The sequence below is a fragment of the Manis pentadactyla genome, chromosome 9 (assembly GCF_030020395.1).
Source record: "Manis pentadactyla isolate mManPen7 chromosome 9, mManPen7.hap1, whole genome shotgun sequence".
Lineage (NCBI taxonomy): Eukaryota > Metazoa > Chordata > Mammalia > Pholidota > Manidae > Manis > Manis pentadactyla.
This window is the reverse complement of record NC_080027.1, coordinates 60457787-60483626: the sequence shown is the minus strand read 5'-3', so window position 1 is coordinate 60483626 and position 25840 is coordinate 60457787. Positions and strand designations below refer to the sequence as shown.

General features: G+C 40.7%; 1 protein-coding gene across 2 annotated transcripts in view; it reads right to left on the bottom strand.

The window, feature by feature from the left end:
• NELL1 (neural EGFL like 1) overlaps window positions 1-25840 on the bottom strand; it is an 812822-nt gene that overhangs the window by 195622 nt on the left and 591360 nt on the right. The window lies entirely within an intron of this gene.

Below are 25840 nucleotides of genomic sequence, written 5' to 3'. Positions count from 1 at the left end.
TCATTGTAGTTTTAATTTGCATTTCTCTGATAATTAGCGATGTGGAGCATCTTTTCATGTGTCTGTTGGCCATCTGTATTTCTTTTTTGGAGAACTGTCTGTTCAGTTCCTCTGCCCATTTTTTAATTGGGTTATTTGTTTTTTGTTTGTTGAGGCGTGAGAGCTCCCTATATATTCTGGACGTCAAGCCTTTATCGGATGTGTCATTTTCAAATATATTCTCCCATACTGTAGGTATCCTTCCTGTTCTATTGATGGTGTCCTTTGCTGTACAGAAGCTTTTCAGCTTAACATAGTCCCACTTACTCATTTTTGCTGTTGTTTTCCTTGCCCGGGGAGACATGCCCAAGAAGAGGTCACTCATGTTTATGTCTAAGAGGTTTTCGCCTATGTTTTCTTCCAAGAGTTTAAGGGTTTCATGGCTTACATTCAGGTCTTTGATCCATTTTGAGTTTACTTTTGTATATGGGGTTAGACAATGGTCCAGTTTCATTCTCCTACATGTAGCTGTCCAGTTTTGCCAGCACCACCTGTTGAAGAGACTGTCATTTCGCCATTGTATGTCCATGGCTCCTTTATCAAATATTAATTGACCATATATGTCTGGGTTAATGTCTGGATTCTCTAGTCTGTTCCATTGGTCTGTGGCTCTGCTCTTGTGCCAGTACCAAATTGTCTTGATTACTATGGCTTTATAGTAGAGCTTGAAGTTGGGGAGTGAGATCCCCCCTACTTTATTCTTCTTTCTCAGGATTGCTTTGGCTATTCGGGGTCTCCGGTGTTTCCATATGAATTTTTGAATTATTTGTTCCAGTTCATTGAAGAATGTTGCTGGTAGTTTCATAGGGATTGCATCAAATCTGTATATTGCTTTGGGCAGGATGGCCACCTTGACGATATTAATTCTTCCTAGCCACGAGCATGGGATGAGTTTCCATCTGTTAGTGTCCCCTTTAATTTCTCTTAAGAGTGACTTGTAGTTTTCAGAGTATAAGTCTTTCACTTCTTCGGTTAGGTTTATTCCTAGGTATTTTATTTTTTTTGATGCAATTGTGAATGGAGTTGTTTTCCTGATTTCTCTCTCTGTTGGTTCATTGTTAGTATATAGGAAAGCCACAGATTTCTGTGTGTTGATTTTGTATCCTGCAACTTTGCTGTATTCCGATATCAGTTCTAGTAATTTTGGGGTGGAGTCTTTAGGGTTTTTTATGTACAGTATCATGTCATCTGCAAATAGTGACAGTCTAACTTCTTCTTTACCAATCTGGATTCCCTGTATTTCTTTATTTTGTCTGATTGCCGTGGCCAGGACCTCCAGTACTATGTTAAATAACAGTGGAGAGAGTGGGCATCCCTGTCCAGCTCCCGATCTCAGAGGAAATGCCTTCAGCTTCTCGCTGTTCAATATAATGTTGGCTGTGGGTTTATCATAGATGGCCTTTATTATGTTGAGGCACTTGCCCTCTATTCCCATTTTGCTGAGAGTTTTTAACATGAATGGATGTTGAACTTTGTCAAATGCTTTTTCAGCATCGATGGAGATGATCATGTGGTTTTTGTCTTTCTTTTTGTTGATGTGGTGGATGATGTTGATGGACTTTCGAATGTTGTACCATCCTTGCATCCCTGGAATGAATCCCACTTGGTCATGGTGTATGATCCTTTTGATGTATTTTTGAATTCGGTTTGCTAATATTTTGTTGAGTATTTTTGCATCTACGTTCATCAGGGATATTGGTCTGTAGTTTTCTTTTTTGGTGGGGTCTTTGCCTGGTTTTGGTATTAGGGTGATGTTAGCTTCATAGAATGAGTTTGGGAGTATCCCCTCCTCCTCTATTTTTTGGAAAACTTTAAGGAGAATGGGTATTATGTCTTCCCTGTATGTCTGATAAAATTCCGAGGTAAATCCATCTGGCCCGGGGGTTTTGTTCTTTGGTAGTTTTTTGATTACCTCTTCAATTTCGTTGCTGGTAATTGGTCTGTTTAGATTTTCTGTTTCTTCCTGGGTCAATCTTGGAAGGTTATATTTTTCTAGGAAGTTGTCCATTTCTCCTAGGTTTCCCAGCTTGTTAGCATATAGGTTTTCATAGTATTCTCCAATAATTCTTTGCATTTCCATGGGGTCCGTCGTGATTTTTCCTTTCTCGTTTCTGATACTGTTGATTTGTGTTGATTCTCTTTTCTTCTTAATAAGTCTGGCTAGAGGCTTATCTATTTTGTTTATTTTCTCGAAGAACCAGCTCTTGGTTTCATTGATTTTTGCTATTGTTTTATTCTTCTCAATTTTATTTATTTCTTCTCTGATCTTTATTATGTCCCTCCTTCTGCTGACCTTAGGCCTCATCTGTTCTTCTTTTTCCAATTTCGATAATTGTGACATTAGACCATTCATTTGGGATTGCTCTTCCTTTTTTAAATATGCTTGGATTGCTATATACTTTCCTCTTAAGACTGCTTTTGCTGCGTCCCACAGAAGTTGGGGCTTAGTGTTGTTGTTGTCATTTGTCTCCACATATTGCTGGATCTCCATTTTGATTTGGTCATTGATCCATTGATTATTTAGGAGCATGTTGTTAAGCCTCCATGTGTCTGTGAGCCTCTTTGCTTTCTTTGTACAGTTTATTTCTAGTTTTATGCCTTTGTGGTCTGAAAAGTTGGTTGGTAGGATTTCAATCTTTTGGAATCTCCTGAGGCTCTTTTTGTGGCCCAGCATGTGGTCTATTCTGGAGAATGTTCCATGTGCACCCGAGAAGAATGTACATCCCGCTGCTTTCGGATGTAGAGTTCTATAGATGTCTATTAGGTCCATCTGCTCTACTGTGTTGTTCAGTGCTTCCGTGTCCTCACTTATCCTCTGCCCAGTGGATCCATCCTTTGGGGTGAGTGGTGTGCCGAAGTCTCCTAGAATGAATGCATTGCAGTCTATATCCCCCTTTAGTTCTGTTAGTATTTGTTTCACATATGCTGGTGCTCCTGTGTTGGGTGCATATATATTTAGAATGGTTATATCCTCTTGTTTGACTGAGCCCTTTATCATTACGTAGTGTCCCTCTTCATCTCTTGTCACTTTCCCTGCTTTGAAGTCTATTTTGTCTGATATTAGTACTGCAACCCCTGCCCTCCTCTCACTGCTGTTTGCTTGAAATATGTTTTTCCATCCCTTGACTTTTAGTCTGTACATGTCTTTGGGTTTGAGGTGAGCTTCTTGTAAGCAGCATATAGATGGGTCTTGCTTTTTTATCCATTCTGTTACTCTGTGTCTTTTGATTGGTGCATTCAACCCATTAACATTTAGGGTGACTATTGAAAGATATGTACTTATTGCCATTGCAGGCTTTAAATTCGTGGTTACCAAAGGTTCAAGGTTAGCCTCTTTAGTATCTTACTGCCTAACTTAGCTCGCTTATTGAGCTGTTATATACACTGTCTGGAGATTCTTTTCTTCTCTCCCTTCTTGTTCCTCCTCCTCGATTCTTCATATGTAGGGTGTTTTGTGCTGTGCTCTTTCTAGGAGTGCTCCCATCTAGAGCAGTCCCTGTAAGATGTTCTGTAGAGGTGGTTTGTGGAAAGCAAATTCCCTCAGCTTTTGTTTGTCTGGGAATTGTTTAATCCCACCGTCATATTTGAATGATAGTCGTGCTGGATACAGTATCCTTGGTTCAAGGCCCTTCTGTTTCATTGTATTAAATATATCATGCCATTCTCTTCTGGCCTGTAGGGTTTCTGTTGAGAAATCTGACGTTAGCCTGATGGGTTTCCCTTTATAGGTGACCTTTTTCTCTCTAGCTGCCTTTAACACTCTTTCCTTGTCCTTGATCTTTGCCATTTTAATTATTATGTGTCTTGGTGTTGCCCTTCTTGGATCCTTTCTGTTGGGGGTTCTGTGTATTTCCGTGGTCTGTTTGATTACTTCCTCCCCCAGTGTGGGGAAGTTTTCAGCAATTATTTCTTCTAAGATACTTTCCATCTCTTTGCCTCTCTCTTCTTCTTCTGGGACCCCTATAATACGGATATTGCTCCTTTTAGATTGGTCACACAGTTCTCTTAATATTGTTTCATTCCTGGAGATCCTTTTGTCTCTCTCTATGTCAGCTTCTATGCGTTCCTGTTCTCTGATTTCAATTCCATCAATGGCCTCTTGCATTCTATCCATTCTGCTTATAAACCCTTCCAGAGTTTGTTTCATTTCTGCGATCTCCTTTCTGGCATCTGTGATCTCTTTCCGGACTTCATCCCATTTTTCTTGCGTATTTCTCTGCATCTCTGTCAGCATGTTTATGATTCTTATTTTGAATTCTTTGTCAGGAAGACTGGTTAGGTCTGTCTCCTTCTCTGGTGTTGTCTCTGTGATCTTTGTCTGCCTGTAGCTTTGCCTTTTCATGGTGATAGGAATAGTCTGCAGAACTGGGACGAGTGACGGCTGGAAGGACTTCCTTTCTTGTTGGTTTGTGGCCCTCCTCTCCTGGGAGAACAGCGGCCTCTAGTGGCTTGTGCTGCGCAGCTGCGCGCAGACAGGGTTTCTGCTTCCTGCCCGGCTGCTATGGAGTTAACCTCCGCTGTTGCTGTGGGCGTGGCCTGGCTCGGGCAGCTACTCCAAAATGGTGGAGTCGCGTTGGAGCAGGAGCTGCTGGGAGGCTATTTATCTCCGTAAGGGGCCTCCCTGCTCCCTGCAGCCCAGGGGTTAGGGTGCCCTGAGATCCCGGGTTCCCTACCTCTGGATTAAGTGACCCGCCCTGCCCCTTTAAGACTTCCAAAAAGCACCCGCCAAAACAAAACAACGACCACAAGAAAAAACAAGAAAAAAAATTTTTTTAATTAAAAAAAAAAAAAAATTTTTTTAATTAAAAAAAAAAAGGTGGTCGTTCGTTTTTCTTTATTCTCCGGTGCCAGCCTCAGGCCTCTGCTCACCGGTCTTTCTGCCCTGTTTCCCTAATATTGGGGTCCCTGTCCCTTTAAGACTTCCAAAAAGCGCTCGCCAAAACAAAGCAGCAAAAAAGCAAAAAAAAAAAAAATGGTCGCGCGCTTTTCTTATGTCCTCTGGCGCCCAGCCTCCAGTGCCTGCTCACTGTTCTTGCTGCCCTGTTTTCCCAGTATCGAGGGCCCTGCACTCTGGCCCGGATGGCTGGGGCTGGGTGTTCGGCAGCCCTGGGCTCCGTCTCCCTCCCGCTCTGCCTGATCTTCTCCCGCCGGGAGCTGGGGGGAGGGGCGCTCGGCTCCCGCGGGGCCGGGGCTTGTATCTTACCCCCTTCGCGAGGCGCTGGGTTCTCTCAGGTGCGGATGTGGTCTGGATATTGTCCTGTGTCCTCTGGTCTTTATTCTAGGAAGGGTTGTCTTTGTTATATTTTCATAGATATATGTTGTTTTGGGAGGAGATTTCCGCTGCTCTACTCACGCCGCCATCTTCCGCCCCTCCAGGGCAGTTTTTGATATATAAAACTATATATTATATAGATACATAATTGGGCAATAATATAGACTACGTTTATGTGGGTTTTCTCTGGCTGGAATTCTTTCCTCCTTTGCCAAATTGCGTAACTCCTACTTGGCCTCCACAGCTCAGCAGAAATATCTCCTGCCTGGGGAAGCACCTTCTGATAGATGACCCTCTGCTTCCCTAGGCCCCCAGTCTAGGCTAAAGGCCTAACACTAACAAAAAATTATTCTCTCACAGTCTGAAATCAGTGATGGCAGGGCTGGTTTCTTCCAGAGGCTCTGAGGGACAATCTGTCATGTCTCTCTCCTGCCTTCCTGAGGCTGCCAGAAATTCTTGGCATTCCTTGGCTTGTACTGTCCTCAACCCAATCTCTGCCTTCACATTTATATGGCCTTTCTCATATATCTCTATGTCAAGTCTCTTATAGTCACACCAGTCATTGGATTTAGGGCCCATGCTAAATCCAAGATGATATCACCTCAAGATACTTAACTAGATCTACAAAGACCCTATTTCCAAATAAAGTCACAGTCACAGGGGATTAGGGCTTGGACTATCTTTTGTGGCAGGCTATTCAATCCACTGTTAGATCCCTTTTTTATTCTTCCAGAGAACCTTGGGCACATTTCACCATAACACTTCTCATACTGCTCACTAGTTGTATTCTTGCTCATCTGTTTGACCTAATAGATTTGAGCTTCTCAAGCATACAGACCATGTTATCTCTCTGTTTCTAGTTCTAAGCACAGTTTCTGGCACATAATATATAATCAATCACTCTTTATTGTATAAATTAATTACAAATTACAAAAACAGATTTCTAAAACCAGCAAAAGATTTAGCTGAGTCTCACCAGGCAGTTTAATCCTCCTTATCATCGGAAAAGACACACAGGTGTTAGCATCTAACATTGGCCTTTTACAAATGCTTTGGCTTCCAGTTTATTCTTCAGAAGAATAGAATATATAGCATAAATGAAATTATACACCTATGCACTTGGCACTGAAGAAGAATAATTCCTAACCATAAGAACAAAGGCATTTATTCCATATAAGTTGTTTCCAAAGTTTAAAATAAAATACACCTCAGTAGCTAAATCATCATCTCCTTTCGTCACCCTTTCAAGGCACTGCCATTTTCCATTTGCTGCTTTTCAAGAGTGGAATCAGGAACCTCCAACCTCCAGAATGATACCATACCCAATAGTTATACACAGAAAATCACTAAAGTGGAGAAACAGTGCCAAAACAGTGAGGTGAGAGAAAACATCTAAGTAATCAGATGAAGTAAGATTGTCATCCAAAAGTGCTTTGATTATTAAATTCAGAAAAAAAGAACTGATGATCATTAGACCTAAAAGTTGGAAATTTGAGAAGTAGTAGACAGGAAACAAAGGGAAGGAGAATAAGTAGAGGTCATCTACAGCCACAACAGCCTTGTCAAAGAGTAGCAGCAGGGAGTTGAGCACTGATGACATGTGTCAACACGGAAGAGAAGAGCATATGCAGAGAGAGGGGAGAGGGGATACACTCTCTCAGACTAGAAGTCCCCTGAGCTCATAGTAGCAATGGCCTGGGCTTGGCTGCAGAGATGTTCCACCGTCTATCAGATCTATGGAATATGCTGGCTATGTTGGGGCAGCAAGTGAAATGACTAAATCTTAACTTGGTTCAAAAGCTGCACAGTAAATGTGATAATACAATCTGGCCTATTGTGAAACATTTAATGAAAGGCCAAATCAATTTATGTTCATTTTATTGGTTTCATAGGGCATCATTATAATATATATACAATACTGAGATATATAGAATATACTACATATATATATTAGTGAGATAAGAGTCAACTGAGAACACATTGACCAACCAATCTAGGGCCTCAGACTGATGCTCACTACTGCAGAGCATCAAGCTAAGCTGTAATAATAGTAATATACTCACACCGACACTACAGCACAACACACACAAAGGTTACCTCTGTCATCAAGACAATCTAACATATACATTCCAAAACTCAAATGATCAAAATTAGTCTACACCTTTGGTTCACTGTTAAATAAAAAAGGGCAATATTTTACTAACCAAATATAATAGACTAAGTTGTGTGTGTGTGTCTTTAAAAGAAATACATTTCAGAGGAAAACAAAGCACTGTAGATAAAAACAACAATAACCAGAAACCATGAAACTGTTTACTGGGGTTTTGAGCAAACTCTTTTCTGAATGTACTGCATTTTCTGAACAGGTTTTCACACCGCTGAGACTAAGGTCGATGCTGCCAATACTTGTCTATTTGGCAGGTGCTGGTGAGTGACATTTCCCTGCAACCGTACAGACCGTGGATAAGTGGCTCTCTCAGACATGTGAAAGCTGCAGCTCCTGTAAGCTAACACCACTGATGGGAGGTACATTTCATCAATTAGAGCCATCTAAGGCACCACACGAATACCTCCTGCTTTCAAAGCAAAAAGAATTTGTTTCTCTCACTGTGTTTTCTTGACATTCATTGAAGAGTTGTAGTTTTAACGAACCCTCCTCAGTCATTCTGCACTCACACATAGCCACCAAACGTCCTTTCGTCCTCTCCTCTCCGTCTCACTGCTAAGGCTCTCCAACAGCACCCAGAAGTCTTCCTCGGCATGTTGCATGAAGCCAGTCATAATCCGACCTCACTCCAACTTTCTTAAAGTTTCTTTTAATATTTCTCATTATGTTTTACCTACTTCTACCACAGAAAAAACTCTCCCCAGAACACTTTAATAGCATTTTATGTGATTCTCCACCCTGAAATGCACTCCTGCACCTATCAACTCATCCTTCAAGACCTATATCTGGCATCCCTTATTTAGGGATTTTCCCAGGCCCAGGTAGAATACTGCTTCCTTGCCACCCCAAACCTCTCCTTTTATCATAACACTTAGAAAAAGTACTGCCCGTTTAATACATCTGACAGTGCATTAAGCATTTAGTACCGTTTATCTTTTTTACTCCCATCCCAAAATGCTCTAAGGTGGGTGCTTTATTATTTCTACTTTATAAATAAGGAAATAGAGGCTTAAAGAGGACAAAGATCTTCTCAGATTTACACAGCTCTTGAGTGGTAGGGCACCCATAACATTTTTTAGAATTATTGATTTGCATGTAATTTATTACTATTCAAGATTACAAAAGAGCAAGACTGAAATCCTCATTTCTGTATGTCTCCCAGTGCCCAGCACAGCCCTGGTACACATTAGATAAGTGGACAGCATGTGTTTAATGACTGAATGAAAGGATGACAACCACAAAGAACATTCTTTGCTCTGGCATGTTCTATTCTACTTTGGTATTTTATGTCCAAAGTCTTCACTCTTCGCGTGCTCTTTATCGGTACTCAGTCTCAAGTCAGTGAGATGGCTCACAGCCTTCCTGATGCTCATTTCCACTCAAGTAGGGCTGTCTCCTCAGAAAACCCCTACAACTCATAACCTTTTAAATGCAACCACTGCAACTCTCTATGCCATCACCCTGCACTATGTTTCTTCACAGAATTTCTCTGTCCGGGGTAGTGTACTGTCAGCAGCAGCATGAGTGACATTCATAGACAGTATTTGTCAAAGCCTGTGTCACGTGCTTTGCATGAACTGGGTGTATAATCTCCATAACTAGCCTAATGATTATTTCTATCATATACCATGTTACAGACAAGGAAACTGAAACGTGTAGAGGTGAAGTAATTTACCTCCAAATCATCCACAGAATAAATGGCTTGCGAATAGAATTTAGGAGGATAAAGAGGAGTTTCTCAGGTGACTAAGATGGAGAAGGCATTTTAGCAGAGCAAGCATGGGTATCTGCATTTTAGTGCAGTGAATATTTTTTGTTTTTGCCTGTTCAGCGTCCATTCCCCATTAACACATGATGTATTTTTTATCGCAGTGATCCATTCTATCTCTACTCTCAGTTCATGTGGCTTGGGGTGAGTTCACCGCATGTCCCAGTTCTAAAAAAAGGACAAATATATCTAAAACAATTCAAAGAGGACATTTTCTTAATGCTACTATGGAGTTCAGGGTGGAATTCATTCCAATGGAACTGCTTAGCTCATATAAGCCTGGAAGTCAGTACCACTGAGTCCAGCAATGCCTGATCTATCCCTGTAGTGTCAGTTCTGGGGACCATTAAATTCCCTGGTGTGCTTAAGTCAGTTGGAGTTGGGTTAACATTACTTCTGAGTTAGTTTTTACTAATCTGGAAAAAAAATAAAAAAGCAGGTCCACATACCGGGACTTCAACTATTTCAGTATTGCTGGAATCTGAAGTATTCAGAAAAAGCGGCAGGAGCTGAGGCTGGAGCAGAAGCCGACGGTGAGTACAAGCGGCATGATATGAAGGTGCCTGGGGCCACTCGTGCTAGTTGTATGGGCCTCACAGTCAAGATTTTAAAAGTGCTGCGAACAACTCAAAGCACGCCAACAGCCACATTGAAGAAACTGCTCTGAAACATGAACAACTCACTGGGAAAAGGCATCTTTTTTAGGGAGACAATTTAGAGAGGACAGAAAAGCTACACTGCCCCAACGCTATGCAGCATTGATACAACCAAAAAGGCACACAGTCCAACAGCATGAAACATGGCAGCTTTGACCGAAACTGGGACCTCTGGTCAGAAGACAGGCATTCACATCCCCTGACCATAACCCTAGAAAAGTCACTTAACACTTCTGAAATGGAGGAAATGACTCCTACTCTGTCAACTTCACAGGGTTTCAGAAAGATCCAAATAAGATATGGACATGCATATGCTTTGGAAAATACAAAGCTCTTTGCCAATGTCCATTACTACTAATGTCAGGAGGTCAGGGATTGGGTGTAAGCTTTGAGTGAGTGTGAGCAAGTCATTAAACACTTGAGTCGCATTTCACTTCTTTCTGAGACTGAACTCAGTGGTGTTGAATGTTCCTTCCAACTATAACATTATTTTAATAATTTCCAAAGTCTGCATTTTCTCTTTGTGAAAAAGAGGCAAATCACCCAAATTAACAAAATAGCTTAGCTAACTCATATTTTGCAGAAAGCAAAAGCCAAGCTACTTCTAAAGCCAGAACCCAATCACAGGTAAGTCTCAAAGCCAGATGTGTGTACAACTTAAACACTGATAATAGAGAAGAATTCCAATGTTAAAACTGAGTAACAAATGGGGTAAATTCACAGGAGGTATGTGGTTTAATAAAACAGTTATTGTGCATTATTTGAGAAATACTTCCATAAGGATTGTTAAAATTAAACTTCTGGCACTTAACAGATTAAATTACAAGGAAATTTCACTTAGGATTGACACAACATTCCCTGGGGCAGCAGAATATGAGGTGTTCATAGTATTATGACTGTCATTGCATAGCACTTTCACAACCAAAAATCACTTTGAAATTCACCAAAACACTGTGAAAGGGCAGTCAGGCATTATTCCCATTGTAAAGATAGGAAAACTGATGCTCTGCATGTAACCTCATACCCAAAACATACATTTACTAGGAAAAGGTGGACTTTGGATTTAGGGTCCTTTGAGTTCTTAATAGACAGGCTATCTTCCCTCTTGATACCAACTAAGCGAGGGTTACATTAGGTGCCACTGCTCTTACTTTTATGTCATGCATAGTGGAGACTGTTGAATTTTTGAATGGGGAATAAAGAGAAAGCTATTATGAGATGTCTAGATCAGCTGAGTGTCATTCAGCAGAGTTTAGATGAGTTTGCTGAATGGGTTTACACAACCAAATACACATCATGCAACACTATTGCTCCTATACTAAACTTCAGGCCTAGTGCCCACATGTGTGTTGATGAAAGTCAAGTAATACTGCTGTCTGCTGCCTGATTTCTTAGTGACACCAAGTTATCTCAGCATGTTACAGCTGCCTTGAAATCTTTCCACTGGCTCCTGCTACAATTGAGTATTGATTGAAAAATTCTATTACTGTATTTAGTTACACAGCATTCAATAAACAGGTCACAGACAGCACCATGACTGGTTTCAAGGAGAGCTGAAAGACCTGAGGGCGATGGGATACCTGAGAAAATTAGCAAGAAGCCTGAGTCACTCAGGCAGAATATATGGATCTCCTTCTGGGAGTGTGACCTGGTCATTTAGTAAATATTAACTTGCATCTGGTCCTCAAATGAAGAACACCCGCTGGGTACAAAATTGAAAATATTTAACAGCAACCTGATTGTACTTCACAGAAAAACAAGAATAAACACTTGGCATGTGATGGCTTGGAGAGGCTAACACACATCCAGTTCAATCAACTTTTATTGAGCAAGTCCTATATACCAAGCACCAAGCGAGATGCTGGAGATACTAAGGAAATAAGACATGATTCCCAGGATCAAGAGTTGATGAACTATAACCCACATGCCAAATGTGGCCCATTGTTTTTGTAAATAAAATTGTGGAACATAGTCAAGGTCGTTAACTTACATATTGCCTTTGTCTGCTTTTGGGGTACAATGGCAAAGATGAGTAGTTGTAACAGAGTCAATCTGATGAAAGTATACCCCACAAACTTAAAATATTTACTACCTGACTCTCACAGAAAAATTTTGCTGACCATGGGCTGGACTGTTGTGGGATTCCAGGTAATAATGGATGATTTGTATGTAATAGCCTAAATTCCTGACCATCAGGACACAAGGTGGTAAGAGAACTTTAAGGAAGGGTACCTCAGCTTTCCTTAAGCCACCAAGAGGAAGAAATGCATGAGCTAATCCTGAAAGAATGAGCTAGATAAAGAAAGATATGGGAAGTGTGTGTGTGTGTGTTGGGGGGGGCTGGGGGTGCACATCAGAAGCATGTGCACAAGCCAAAGGGCAGAGAAGTAAAACAAGATCAAGCACATGCATGGAAATGCAACCTACCAGGAGCAGGTGGACTACTGGGGTCTCAAGAAGAAGGCAGGTTTATCTGTAGGAAATCCCAGGCTATTAAAGGGATTAAACAAGGGAGTAAGTAGACAAATTTGTATTTTGGGTAGATCTTTATTAGAGGAAAGAGGAGTTTGAATTTTGAAAGACAAAATTAAAATCTGTTAAGGTAAGGAAGCAATTCAATAGTCCACATGACAGATATTAGAGGTCTAGGGTATAGTTGTGGTGAAATTTTCTTTCAAAAATATTACATGGAGACAAACAAAAGGAAGATGGGCCCTCTGGGGAATTCCCTTAAAAATAATGCTAACCAAAAACATAGCCAACGTGTCTAACAAGTTTTTTAATGTACCTAACCTAAATGCGCACACAGAAAATTGACTTGAGTCACATTTGCCAGATACTGAAAACAATAAAGGAAAGAAGAAAAAAGTAACAATTGGTGATTAAGAGGAGAGGAAACTAAAAATGTGCTCTGAGCCAGACATGGCATCAACTTCATCACATACAATTATTTGATTTTATTGCCTAAAATAAATAATAAACGTTATCATCGCCATTTTTTTGTTTGTTTTTGTTTAAACAATTCAATTCTATTACTGAGAGTAATAGAAAGAATTGAGTATGCTTTCAATCCAACCCACTTTACTATATTAGTCTTTAAGTACAATTGTTTTATGTTTTTTTTCTTTGAAGAACATTATGTTTACAAGGCTCTCCCCTACCACAAGTCCCCCCGACAAACCCCATTACAGTCACTGTCCATCAGCATAGTAAGATGTTGTAGAATCACTACTTGTCTTCTCTGTGTTGCACAGCCCTCCCCTTTCCCCCACCCCCCACATTATACATGCTAATCATAATACCCCCTTTCTTCTTCCCTGCCCTTATTCCTCCTTACCCTCCCATTCTCTCTAGTCTCTTTCCCTTTGGTAACTGTTAGTCCATTCTTGGGTTCTGTGATTCTGCTACTGTTTTGTTCCTTCAGTTTTTCTTTTGTTCTTATACTCCACAGATGAGTGAAATCACTTGGTATTTGTCTTTCTCTGCTTGGCTTATTTCACTGAGCATAATACCCTCTAGCTCCATCCATGTTGTTGCAAATGGTAGGATTTGTTTTCTTCTTATGGCTGAATAATATTCCATTGTGTATATGTACCACATCTTCTTTATCCATTCATCTACTGATGGACACTTAGGTTGCTTCCATTTCTTGGATATTGTAATTAGTGCTGTGATAAACATAGGGGTGCATCTGTCTTTTTCAAACTGGAGTGCTGCAACCTTAGGGTAAATTCCTAGAAGTGGAATTCCTGGGTCAAATTGTAAGTCTATTTTGAGCATTTTGAGGAACCTCCATATTGCTTTCCACAGTGGTTGAACTAATTTACATTCCCACCAGCAGTGTAGGAGGGTTCCCCTTTCTCCACAACCTTGCGAACATTTGTTGTTGTTTGTCTTTTCAATGATGGCGATCCTTACTGGTGTGAGGTGATATCTCATTGTGGTTTTAATTTGCATTTCTCTGATAACTAGCGATGTGGGGCATCTTTTCATGTGTCTGTGGGTCATCTGAATTTCTTCTTTGGAGAACTGTCTGTTTAGCTCCTCTGCCCATTTTTTAATTGGATTATTTGCTTTTTGTTTGTTGAGGTGCATGAGCTCTTTATATATTTTGGATGTCAAGCCTTTATGAGATCTGTCATTTATAAATATATTCTCCCATACTGTAGGGTACCCTTTTTTTCTATTGATGGTGTCCTTTGCTGTACAGAAGCTTTTCAGCTTGATATAGTCCCACTTGTTCATTTTTGCTTTTGTTTTCCTTGCCCAGGGAGATATGTTCAAGAAGAGGTCACTAATGTTTATGTCCAAGAGATTTTTGCCTATGTTTTTTTCTAAGAGTTTTATGGTTTCATGACTTACATTCAGGTCTTTGATCCATTTTGAATTTACTTTTGTGTATGGGGTTAGACAGTGACCCAGTTTCATTCTCTTACATGTAGCTGTCCAGTTTTGCCAGCACCATCTGTTGAAGAGACTGTCATTTCCCCATTGTATTTCCATGGCTCCTTTATCATATGTTAATTGACCATATATGTTTGGGTTAATATCTGGAGTCTCTAATCTGTTCCATTGGTCTGTGGCTCTGTTCTTGTGCCAGTACCAAATTGTCTTGATTACTATGGCTTTGTAGTAGAGCTTGAAGTTGGGGAGTGAGATCCCCCCCCCCACTTTATTCTTCTTTCTCAGGTTTGCTTTGGCTATTCGGGGTCTTTGGTGTTTCCATATGAATTTTTGAATTATTTGTTCCAGTTCATTGAAGAATGTTGCTGGTAGTTTCATAGGGATTGCATCGAATCTGTATATTGCTTTGGGCAGGATGGCCATTTTGACGATATTAATTCTTCCTAGCCATGAGCATGGGATGAGTTTCCATTTGTTAGTGTCCCCTTTAATTTCTCTTAAGAGTGTCTTATAGTTTTCAGGGTATAGGTCTTTCACTTCATTGGTTAGGTTTATTCCTAGGTATTTTATTCTTTTTGATGCAGTTGTGAATGGAATTGTTTTCCTGATTCCTCTTTCTATTGGTTCATTGTTAGTGTATAGGAAAGCGACAGATTTCTGTGTGTTAATTTTGTATCCTGTAACTTTGCTGTATTCCAGTATCAGTTCTAGTAGTTTTGGAGTGGAGTCTTTAGGGTTTTTTATGTACAATATCATGTCATCTGCAAATAGTGACAGTTTGATTTCTTCTTTACCAATCTGTATTCCTTGTATTTCTTTGTTTTGTCTAATTGCCATGGCTAGGAGCTCCAGTACTATGTTGAATAACAGTGGGGATAGTGGGCATCCCTGTCTAGTTCCCGATCTCAGAGGAAAAGCTTTCAGCTTCTTGCTGTTCAGTATGATGTTGGCTGTGTGTTTATCATATATGGCCTTTATTATGTTGAGGTACTTGCCCTCTATACCCATTTTGCTGAGAGTTTTTATCATGAATGGATGTTGAATTTTGTCAAATGCTTTTTCAGCATCTATGGAGATGATCATGTGGTTTTTGTCCTTCATTTTGTTGATGTGGTGTGTGGATGATGTTGATGGATTTTCGAATGTTGTACCATCCTTGCATCCCTGGGATGAATCCCACTTGGTCGTCATGTATGATCCTTTTGATATATTTTTGAATTTGGTTTGCTAATATTTTATTGAGTATTTTTGCATCTACGTTTATCAGGGATATTGGTCTGTAGTTTTCTTTTTTGGTGGGGTCTTTGCCTGGTTTTGGTATTAGGGTGATGTTGGCTTCATAGAATGAATTTGGGAGTATTCCCTCCTCTTCTATTTTTTTGGAAAACTTTAAGGAGAATGAGTATTATATCTTCTCTGTATGTCTGATAAAATTCCGAGGTAAATCCATCTGGCCCGGGGGTTTTCTTCTTGGGTAGTTTTTTGATTACTACTTCAATTTCTTTGCTGTTAATTGGTTTGTTTAGATGTTTTGTTTCTTCCTTGGTCAGTCTTGGAAGTTTTTATTTTTCTAGGAAGTTGTCCATTTCTTCTAGGTTTTCTAGCTTCTTAGCATATAGGTTTTCATAGTAGTCTCTAATAATTCTTTGTATTTCTGCTGGGTCTGTCATGATGTTTCCTTTCTTGTTTCTGATTCTGTTGATGTGTGTTGACTCTCTTTTTCTTTTAATAAGTCTGGCTAGAGGCTTATCTATTTTGTCTATTTTCTCGAAGAACCAGCTCTTGGTTTCATTGATTTTTTCTATTGTTTCATTCTTCTCTATTTTGTTTATTTCTTCTCTGCTCTTTATTATGTCCTTCCTTCTGCTGACTTTAGGCCTCATTTGTTCTTCTTTTTCCAATTTTGATAATTGTGATGTTAGACTATTCATTTGTGTTTGTTCTTCCTTCTTTAAATATGCCTGGATTGCTATATACTTTCCTCTTAAGACTGCTTTTGCTGCATCCCACAGAAGTTGGGGCTTTGTGTTGTTGTTGTCATTTATTTCCATATATTGCTGGATCTCCATTTTAATTTGGTCATTGATCCATTGATTATTTAGAAGCATGTTTTTAAGCCTCCATGTGTTTGTGAGCCTTTTTGCTTTCTTTGTACAATTTATTTCTAGTTTTATACCTTTGTGGTCTGAAAAGTTGGTTGGTAGGATTTCAATCTTTTTGAATTTACTGAGGCTCTTTTTGTGGTGAAGTATGTGGTCTATTCTGGAGAATGTTCCATGTGCACTTGAGAAGAATGTGTATCCTGTTGCTTTTGGATGTAGAGTTCTATAGATGTCTATTAGGTCCCTCTGTTCTAGTGTGTTGTTCAGTGCCTCTGTGTCCTTACTTATTTTCTGTCTGGTGGGTCTGTCCTTTGGAGTGAATGGTGTGTTGAAGTCTCCCAAAGTGAATGCACTGCATTCTATTTCCTCCTTTAGTTCCGTTAGTATTTGTTTCACATATGCTGGTGCTCCTGTGTTGGGTGCATATATATTTATAATGATTATATCCTCTTATTGGACTGAGCCCTTTATCATTATGTAATGTCCTTCTTTATCTCTTGTTACTTTCTTTGTTTTGAAGTCTATTTTGTCTGATACTAGTACTGCAACACCTGCTTTTTTCTCCCTATTGTTTGCATGAAATATATTTTTCCATCCCTTGACTTTTAGTCTGTGCATGTCTTTGGGTTTGAGGTGAGTCTCTTGTAAGCAGCATATAGATGGGTCTTGTTTTTTCAACCATTCAGTGACTCTTTGTCTTTTGATTGGTACATTCAGTCCATTTACATTTAGGGTGATTATCGATAGGTATGTACTTATTGCCATTTCAGGCTTTAGATTCGTTGTTACCAAAGGTTCCAGGTTACTTTCCTTACTATCTAAGAGTCTAACTTAACTCACTTAGTATGCTGTTAAACACAATCTAAAGGTTCTTTTCTATTTCTCCTTTTTCTTCCTCCTTAATTCTTTATGTATTAGGTATCAAATTCTGTACTTTTTGTCTATCCCTTGATTGACTTTGGGAATAGCCAATTTAATTTTGTATTTGCCTCTCAATCAGCTGCTCCACCCTCCCTTCCATGGTTTTACTACCTCTGGTGACAGCTATCCAACCCTAGGAACACTTCCATCTATAGCAGTCCCTCCAAAATAGACTGCAGAGATGGTTTGTGGGAGGTAAACTCTCTCAGCTTTTGCTTATCTTGAAATTGTTTAATCCCTCCTTCAAAGTTAAAGGATAATCTTGCCGGATAAAGTAAAGTAATCTTGGTTCGAGGCCCTTCTGCTTCATGGCATTAAATACATCATGCCAATGCCACTCCCTTCTGGCCTGTAAGGTTTCTGCTGAGAAGTCTGATGTTAGCCTGATGGGCTTTCCTTTGTATGTGATCTTATTTCTGCCTCTGGTGCTTTTAACAGTCTGTCCTTATCCTTGATCTTTCCCATTTTAATTTCTATGTGTCTTGGTGTTGTCTTCCTTGGGTCCTTTTGGTTGGGAGATCTGTTGATCTCCATGGCCTGAGAGACTATCTCCTTCCCCAGATTGGGGGAAGTTTTCAGCAACTACCTCCTCAAAGACACTTTCTATCCCTTTCTCTCTCTCTTCTTCTTCTGGTATCCCTATAATGCGAATATTGTTCCTCTTGGATTGGTCACACAGTTCTCTCAATATTCTTTCATGTTTAGAGATCCTTTTTTCTCTCTGTGCCTCAGCTTCTTTGTATTCCTCTTCTCTGGTTTCTATTTCATTTATTGTCTCCTCCACCTTATCCAACCTGCTTTTAATACCCTCCATTGTGTTCTTCAGTGATTGGATCTCTGACCTGAATTCATTACTGAGTTCTTGGATGTCTTTCTGTACCTCCATTAGAATGCTGATGATTTTTATTTTGAACTCCCTTTCAGGAAGAGTCACGAGGTCCATATCATTTAAGTCTTTCTCGGGAGTTGTATAACAATTTTACTCTGGACAAGGTTCCTTTGGCATTTCATGTTTGTATATGGCGCCTTCTAGTGTCCAGAAGCTCTATTCTGGAGCTGCTCAGAAGCGGGGGTCGCAGGGGAGCGGTACTGGTGCCTGGGAGGAGGAAAGAGCTGTTCCCCGCCTCCTGGCTGCTGTGCATGTCTCCACTGCCTGAGCCAGTGGGCTGGGCACACAGGTATAAGTTTTTGTCCCAGAGCAGCCGGATATGGATCCCTGCTTTTCCCAAGCAGCCGGAATCCCAGTTACCCCAGGAACTCTGCCTGTATTAACTTTCCAACCCAGTAGTCATGCGAGTCTCATGAAAGCACCATGAAATGTAGGTTTGTGTTCCCAGAGCAGATTTCCGGAGCTAGGTATTCAGCAGTCCAAGGCCTTCCACTCCCTCTCTGCTCCATTTCTCTTCCTCCCACCGGTGAGCTCGGGTGGGGGAGGGGCTCGGGTCCCACGGAGCCACAGCTCTGGTACATTACCCCATTCAGTGAGGTCTGCTCTTTTCTCCAGGTGTGTGCAGTCTGACACCATCCTCTTTCCTGTTGCTCTCTCAGGATTAGTTGCACCAATTAAATTTTCTAATTGTATCCAGTTTTAGGAGGAAGGCTCTGTCTCTCCTCTCACGCCACCATCTTTAATCCAATGACATTGCCATTTTTTAATGAAGGAAATGGTCTCCCTTGGGATTATGTGAAGTCCTTGGTAGAGAGCCTAGGATAGGACAGGTGCTCAACAAAGTGTCAGTGCCTTCCTTACAGGGATACCCTGAGAAATTACCCTACCGAATCCAGCCAAAGGGAGGGCTTTCTCATTCCACAGGTGCCTTTGTATTTCTCCTCTCACTCTGGCTTTCTTCAGGCACTCAGGATCCAGTGGAGGCAGCTCAGACTCAGCCTTGGCATCAGAAATGCATGAGACTGCTGTACTCATCTCCCTTAGGGTATGGAGAGTTTGGAAGCAAAAATCAGAAAATTTAAGTCAAGTCCATACTTTGGTCATGTGTATACATGAACAAGCTCACATGGCCCCCTCCCAGGGATATATAAGGACACTATGAACAAGGAAAATAAAATCTCAACTGGATTCTTCTTAAAAGAAAACAAAAAAGATTATTAAATCTGCAAAGTACTTCATTTGAAGCCCTAAACTCCATGTAAAGTTTGCTTTCTTTCCTCCAAACCTGCCCAGATTATATGTGTCAAGTGCAAAGGTACTTAGACAAGGAAGCCACAAGACTGAGATGAACCTGTTTGGAAGGAACTCGGCTGGGTGTCACAGGGAAGTCAGATACAGTGAGACGAGAGACCATAGTGAAGCAAGCAAAGTAAATTTTACTGCACTCTGCACAGAGCCACAGAGTAGGCCTGCCTAAGGTGAGACAGTCCCAGATGCTCATACTGAGGCTTCTTTTATGTGGTTTTGGCAGGGCAGAGAGGTCCTTGATTGACAGCTCTCAGCTCTCTAGGCTTGTTCTGATTGTGAAATAGGGACAGGGGCTGTGCTATGCTTGTGCCTCTGATGTTTCTCATCTGGGGGGACCTGGACATATCCCGAGTCACTCTTGGTCCCTGTGGCTTCATCTGATCAGCTCTCTGAGTCATTTCTGGCTCCCTGGCTCTATCTGACCCACTCCCTGAGTCATCTTTGGGGGGCCCTCTCTCCTTTTCATCCTGCTCATTTCTGTCTTTCTGCTGAACAAATCTAATGCATCAGCAGCAAAGGGAAACCTAAACCATAGTCAATTCCTGGAAATGTGCCAAGGTCAAGAAATTGAAACTTAAGAACAACCAATCACAAACAGCCAACTCAGCTTTCCCACATAAGGCGAGCACTAAAGTTACAGCGGGTCAGAGAATCCCCTTGCTTTGCTTCCACATCTGCCCTGTGAGAGCCTTTCCCTTAGCTCCTGCTGGTGCCATCCTACTCCATTCCAACTGGTATTTGCTCAGATACACTCCTGTAAATTTTAATGTGCCTCAGTTTATCTATTAACACAAGGGAGTAGGTTCTAAGAGCTAGTTGGTTCTGCATTTAGCATAGTGTGGTATGCAAATAAGCACATAATAAATGCCTTTTGATGAGGATAATGGCTTGGTCTGGGGAATAGTTTCAGCTACTGGCCATGTATACTTAGCTGGAGAAATTATCTTTTCTTACCCTCCAGTATCAATTCAGTTCCAATTAATACCATTCATCACATATACTCCAGACTCCCACAGCCATAAACTCTAATTACTTCATCTGAATTACCAACATGGGGCCTTGTTTACAAATGCCTAAGTTTCCCGTTTGGAATAAGACTTCCCCTTTGCCTGCCACAAACCCATTTGTAAGAATTCAAAAATATGTACAGAAAACAATATGAATTTGTGTTTTGGGGGCAATGCTAGGAAACAACACAGATAAAATAGGATTCCCCATAATTAATAGTTTATTTTGCAGTTCTAGAAGCTTATGGTGCAACTATTCCATTCCTGAACTCTGTCACAATGCAGGTGTACAACATGCAACATTCTGCCTTACTGATTTCTAGTGTTGTACAAATTAGGCTGGTCTTGCTAAAACTCATGAGCTTTTCCAAGAAAATGACTTATCTCTTCTCTCTCAGTTAGTACCCAACCCAGGGATAAGTACACACATACTAAAATTAAAACAGAAGTAAAAGTTGTATTAGCTTAAGTTTATGGAGAACAGAGCCTGTAACAACTTTGACGCTAATGGGTTCAGGGTTGGTGCATCAGGGAAAGCAAGAGAAAATGAGAAGAGAGGTAGAAGAGAAGGCATGTTTGTTTGCCAGCACTGTCACAACAAAGTACCACAAATTCTGGTTTACCACAAAAAATGGCTTAAACAAAAATTTGTCCCATAGTCCTAAAGGCTAGAAGTCCAAGATCAAGGTGTTGGTAGGGTTGGTTCTAAGGGCTGTGCAGGAGAATCCGTTCCATATCCTTCCTCGTAGCTTCTGGTGATTTTCTGGCAATATTTGGCACTTACAGAAATATCACCACAAACTCTGCCTTCTTCTTCATATGGTGTTCTGTGTGTGTGTGTGTGTGTGTGTGTGTGTGTTCAAATTTCCCCTTTTTATAAAGACACCAGTCATACTGCCTATTTCACTATGACTGTCTTAACTAATTACATCTGCAATGACCCTATTTCCAAATGAGGTCACCTTCTGAGGTACTGGGGATTGGGACTTCAGCATATGAACTGTGGGAGAACATAATTCAACCCATAAGAGTAGGTGTGATATTGGGATATACTAAAAAAAATGTATTTTGGTCTTCATTCACAGCTCCTGGCACATAGTTCCTAAAACCTTTGTAACTTTCTATATAAGAGCAACAGGTGAATCTTTCAAAAACAAAAAGCTCAGTTTTGTTCCCAGCTCCACAGCATAAAGGTGAAATCAGTATCTTTTGCTCATCATAACAAATCCCTTTCAGCCACACCCAATCCTATGCTCATGAGGTGACTCTTGTAAAGCCCTGTGGAAGTGGCTGGTTGCCAGGGGAACCAGCCACATGGTTAGCTGGTTGGAATTTTCAGTCCCACCCGGAACCCATCTCCAGGCAGGGGACAGGGGCTGGGGACCAAGTTCAATCACCAATAGCCAGTTATTTAGTCAACTGTGCCTACATAGTGAAGTTTCAATAAAAACCCAAAAGGACTAGGTTTGGAGAGTTTTCAAGTTGGGGAATTGTGTAAGTTCTGGGACAGAGGAGCACCAGAGAGTCAAGAAAATGCCTTGCCTCTTTGCACATACCTTGACCCATGCATTTCCTGCATCTGGCCATTCTTGAGTTGTATCTCTCTTATAGTGAATCTACTAAGTAAACCATTTTCCTCTATGAGTTCTATGAGCCACTCTAGCAAATTAATCAGAACTGAGGATGAGGTCATGGGAACCTCTAATTTACAGGCAGTTGGTCAGAAGCACAGGTGACAGGCTGGACTTGCAGTTGGCTTCTGACTGGGGAGGGAGGCAGTCTTGTGGGACTGAACCCTTAACTTGAGGGATCTGGCACTATCTCAGGTAGAAGTGCCAGAACTGAATTGTCAGACACCCAGTGGGTGTTGAAAAATTGCTTGGTGTGGGAAACCGCCCCTCATCTGACCACGCACACACATATTTGGTGACCAGAAGTTTGAGGAGTGAAGTGTGAGAGTAAAGGACAAACGAAAGAATGTTCTTCCTTTAGAGTACGTAAAGCAAAGTAACACAGTGCATCAGGATCTCACTATATTGTCTCAAGAAAACACCAATGGTTTCTTGGCAATGTAGGTATTTCCAAAAAGCCATTAGAGAACCTCCACATCTGGGAAGAGTCTGTAGGATGGGGAGAAGAGAAAACAAACCATGGGTTGTCTCCTAGTGACTTCTGTGTTCTCTTCATTAAATTTTGCTCCAAGGACATTAAGTGTCCTGAAATTCTAGCTGGTGCTCCCCTGCTCCTGTGGAGGTGCAGGGGAGGCTAGAGCTTCCACAGGATGGGTCAGGCTGGACTTGGACACAGGAGCTGCTGCAGGTTGTTCCAGAGCCAGCATGATGGAGGTGGTCCCAATGCCTGGCACTTGACCCCAAGACAGGTGAGAAGACAGTATATCTTGGCTGGTGGCTGGAATTTTATGAGTGCAAGAATTACAAGAGCCATTGCTCAGCTCTTTCAGCCAGGAAGCAAAAAGAACAAGCAGCCACAGCCTAGAGGACAGGTGGGCCCAGAGTGCCTGGGGCAATACATAAACCAGGTCTGGTAAACGTGTACTTAAAAACACAGCAGAACATAATTATCAGCATTGGCACCAATATGATGGAAACAAATGTACTGATAGGCAAAGTTAGAGATGAGTGAGTATATTAGTTTCCTGTGGCTGCTATAACAAGTTACCATAAACTTGGTAGCTTAAAATAACAGAAACGTATTCTCTCAGTTTTATAAGCTAGAAGTCTGAAGTCAAGGTGTTGGCAGGGTCATACTCTCTCCAACAGTTCCAGGGAAAAATCCTCCCTTGCTGATTCCTCGCTTCTGGTGGTGGCCTGCAATCTTTGACATTCTGTGACTAGCAGAAGTTTCATAACTCCAGTCTCTGCCCTGTCCTCACACAACTAATCCATCTTGCTGTGTGTCCTTGTCATCACATGGATTTTTCCTCTTCTTCGACAGACACCAATCATATTAAATTAGGGCTACCCTAATGACCTCATCTTGACTTAATCAGCAAAGGCTCAATTCCCAAATAAGGTCTCATTCACAGGTACTGGGGGTCAGGACTTCAACGATATTTTTTGGAGGATACAATTCAATCCCTAACAGTAATGGTAAGGGGAATAGGGTTCTAGAGACAGATTGATGCCTGATTACTTGCTTGATCTTAGTATGTCTTTAAGTCTCTTCAGACTGGGAATTCCACCTTTCTGAAATGAGGTTAGTGGCCCATAATCTTGGATAGATAGATCCTTCTCCATAAAATGTATACAAATGTTTCAGAGGGTTAACAGACCTTCTGAAACCCGTCCCTGGACCTGTGAAACCAATCACTCTCCCAGTTGATCAAGATCTCTCAAACTTTGCCAGTTTACAGTTTTATTATTTATTTTATTATGCTTTATTAACTTCATTAACTAGATTATTTATGCCAGGAGTTTCAAGTGATTAATGATGTTGGATATATTCTTTAGAGTTAGAGTACCTTTGTTCCTATAAGGAACAAATCCTAGGGTAAAGTTTCATGAGACAGAAGAACAGTCGGCAACTTCACCCAGCACAGAAGCTCTGGGTAAGTAACTTTTTTAGAAGCTTTCATAGATATGCACCTTGGGCCTTCTCCTGGATCAGAAAATCTCACACATTTTAGGCTACTCTCAGAAACTCATATCCATCCAGCAAAGTCTGAGAACCTCTGAAACAGTGCATATACCTATTTAGCATGATGTGTGACCACATAAATTTTATGTTTTCTCCAATGTCCTTCAATTGTAATTGTACCTTCTAAAGCAGGAGGATTACATTTACTTCATTTCCTTAACACATATTCTAGCAAGTGCTCTGATTAGCATTTAGCAAATGCTATGAATATAGAACAATATTGAGTCAGCTACCATAGCACATTACCTGCAGAAACTGTATGACACAGACACTTTTTAAAAATACTGAATTGTCTGCATATCACACCTCTCTCACAAGACTGTAAGCAACTGGAGGTTAGGAATCATGCTTGATTCTTGTATATTCCTCCAAACAGAACCACCTGCCACTGAGTAACTGGGCCAGGACAAGGGTAAGACAAGAGAAGCATCTAGGGACATAACTTAGGAGGCACTCATTCTTAGAGTTGTGTGTGTGCCCTAAAAAATAGATAGGTAATTTGTTAAATAGTGGGCAAATGAATGGAAACAAGGAATAAAGGGAAACCAGCACCCGGGAAAAAGAATGAGAAGAATGAAAAGTGGGGGAGGGGGAAGAGAGTGGCAGAAAGGAGGAAGGTAAGAAATCATAGTTATTATGTCAGAGACATTGTTCAGCAAATAACCATTTGTTCTTCTACATTTCTCAGCCACCACTGCAGTCAGCTGGGACCATGGGATTAATTCTAGCCCACAGACTGTGAGCAGAAGTGGCATGATATGCCATGTAAGAGCTGGTGTGTCTTCTCCACCCACCCCTCCTTTCTGTCTACCTCTCACAGTGATCTTGGAAACCTCTGGTGCAACTATAAGATGGATGAGGGTGACTCTGCACATCAGACTTTAGGTAAGAAATAACTTTTGTAGTATAAGCTACAGAGATTATGTGGTTTACTATTAGAATGACATGTTGTTTCTACCCTGATTAATACAATGGCACATCAAATGTGATGGCTGGGTTATATGGATTTTTACATTATCTTTGATCATAAGAAGAAAACAAAAGGATCCAGAGAATAACCTTTCCTTTATTATGATATAAACTATATAGGCTGACTAGGACTCCCTTACCCCTGCCATTTCAGGTCCACTTTTAGGAAATATTGTGCTCCGTGCTCCCAGGCCAAGCACCTTGAAAACTGCCATTTTGTTGAGAAGACCCTAACCCTCCACCTACGCTCAGCTTGATGAAGAATTCTTTACATTAAACAAATTACAGGAGAGTCCCTTCTCATATCATCAACTGTTCTAGTGATCACATGTTATTTAACTGAGCATAAAACTTGATCAGTTTTCACATGCAAAACTATTTTCATATTTCAACCCAGTTACCTCTTTAAGCCTTACCCTATCAGCATCTCAATAATATCTTCAAAGGGAGTATCTTTTACTTTCTGTGATTTTTGGAATTTAATTTGTTCTTGCTCTAATCCTTGAATGTAATAATTCAGCAATTAGAAGTCTTAAAGGGCCATCTGAGTATAGCAGTGAAAAACAGACAACTAAAAATAGTTTAAATGCAAAGTATTTTACTTTCATATCAGTTTAATATATGTGTATACTATGTGAACAAACAGAGACAGGTAAGCATAGTGCCAAAAGCAGTAAGATT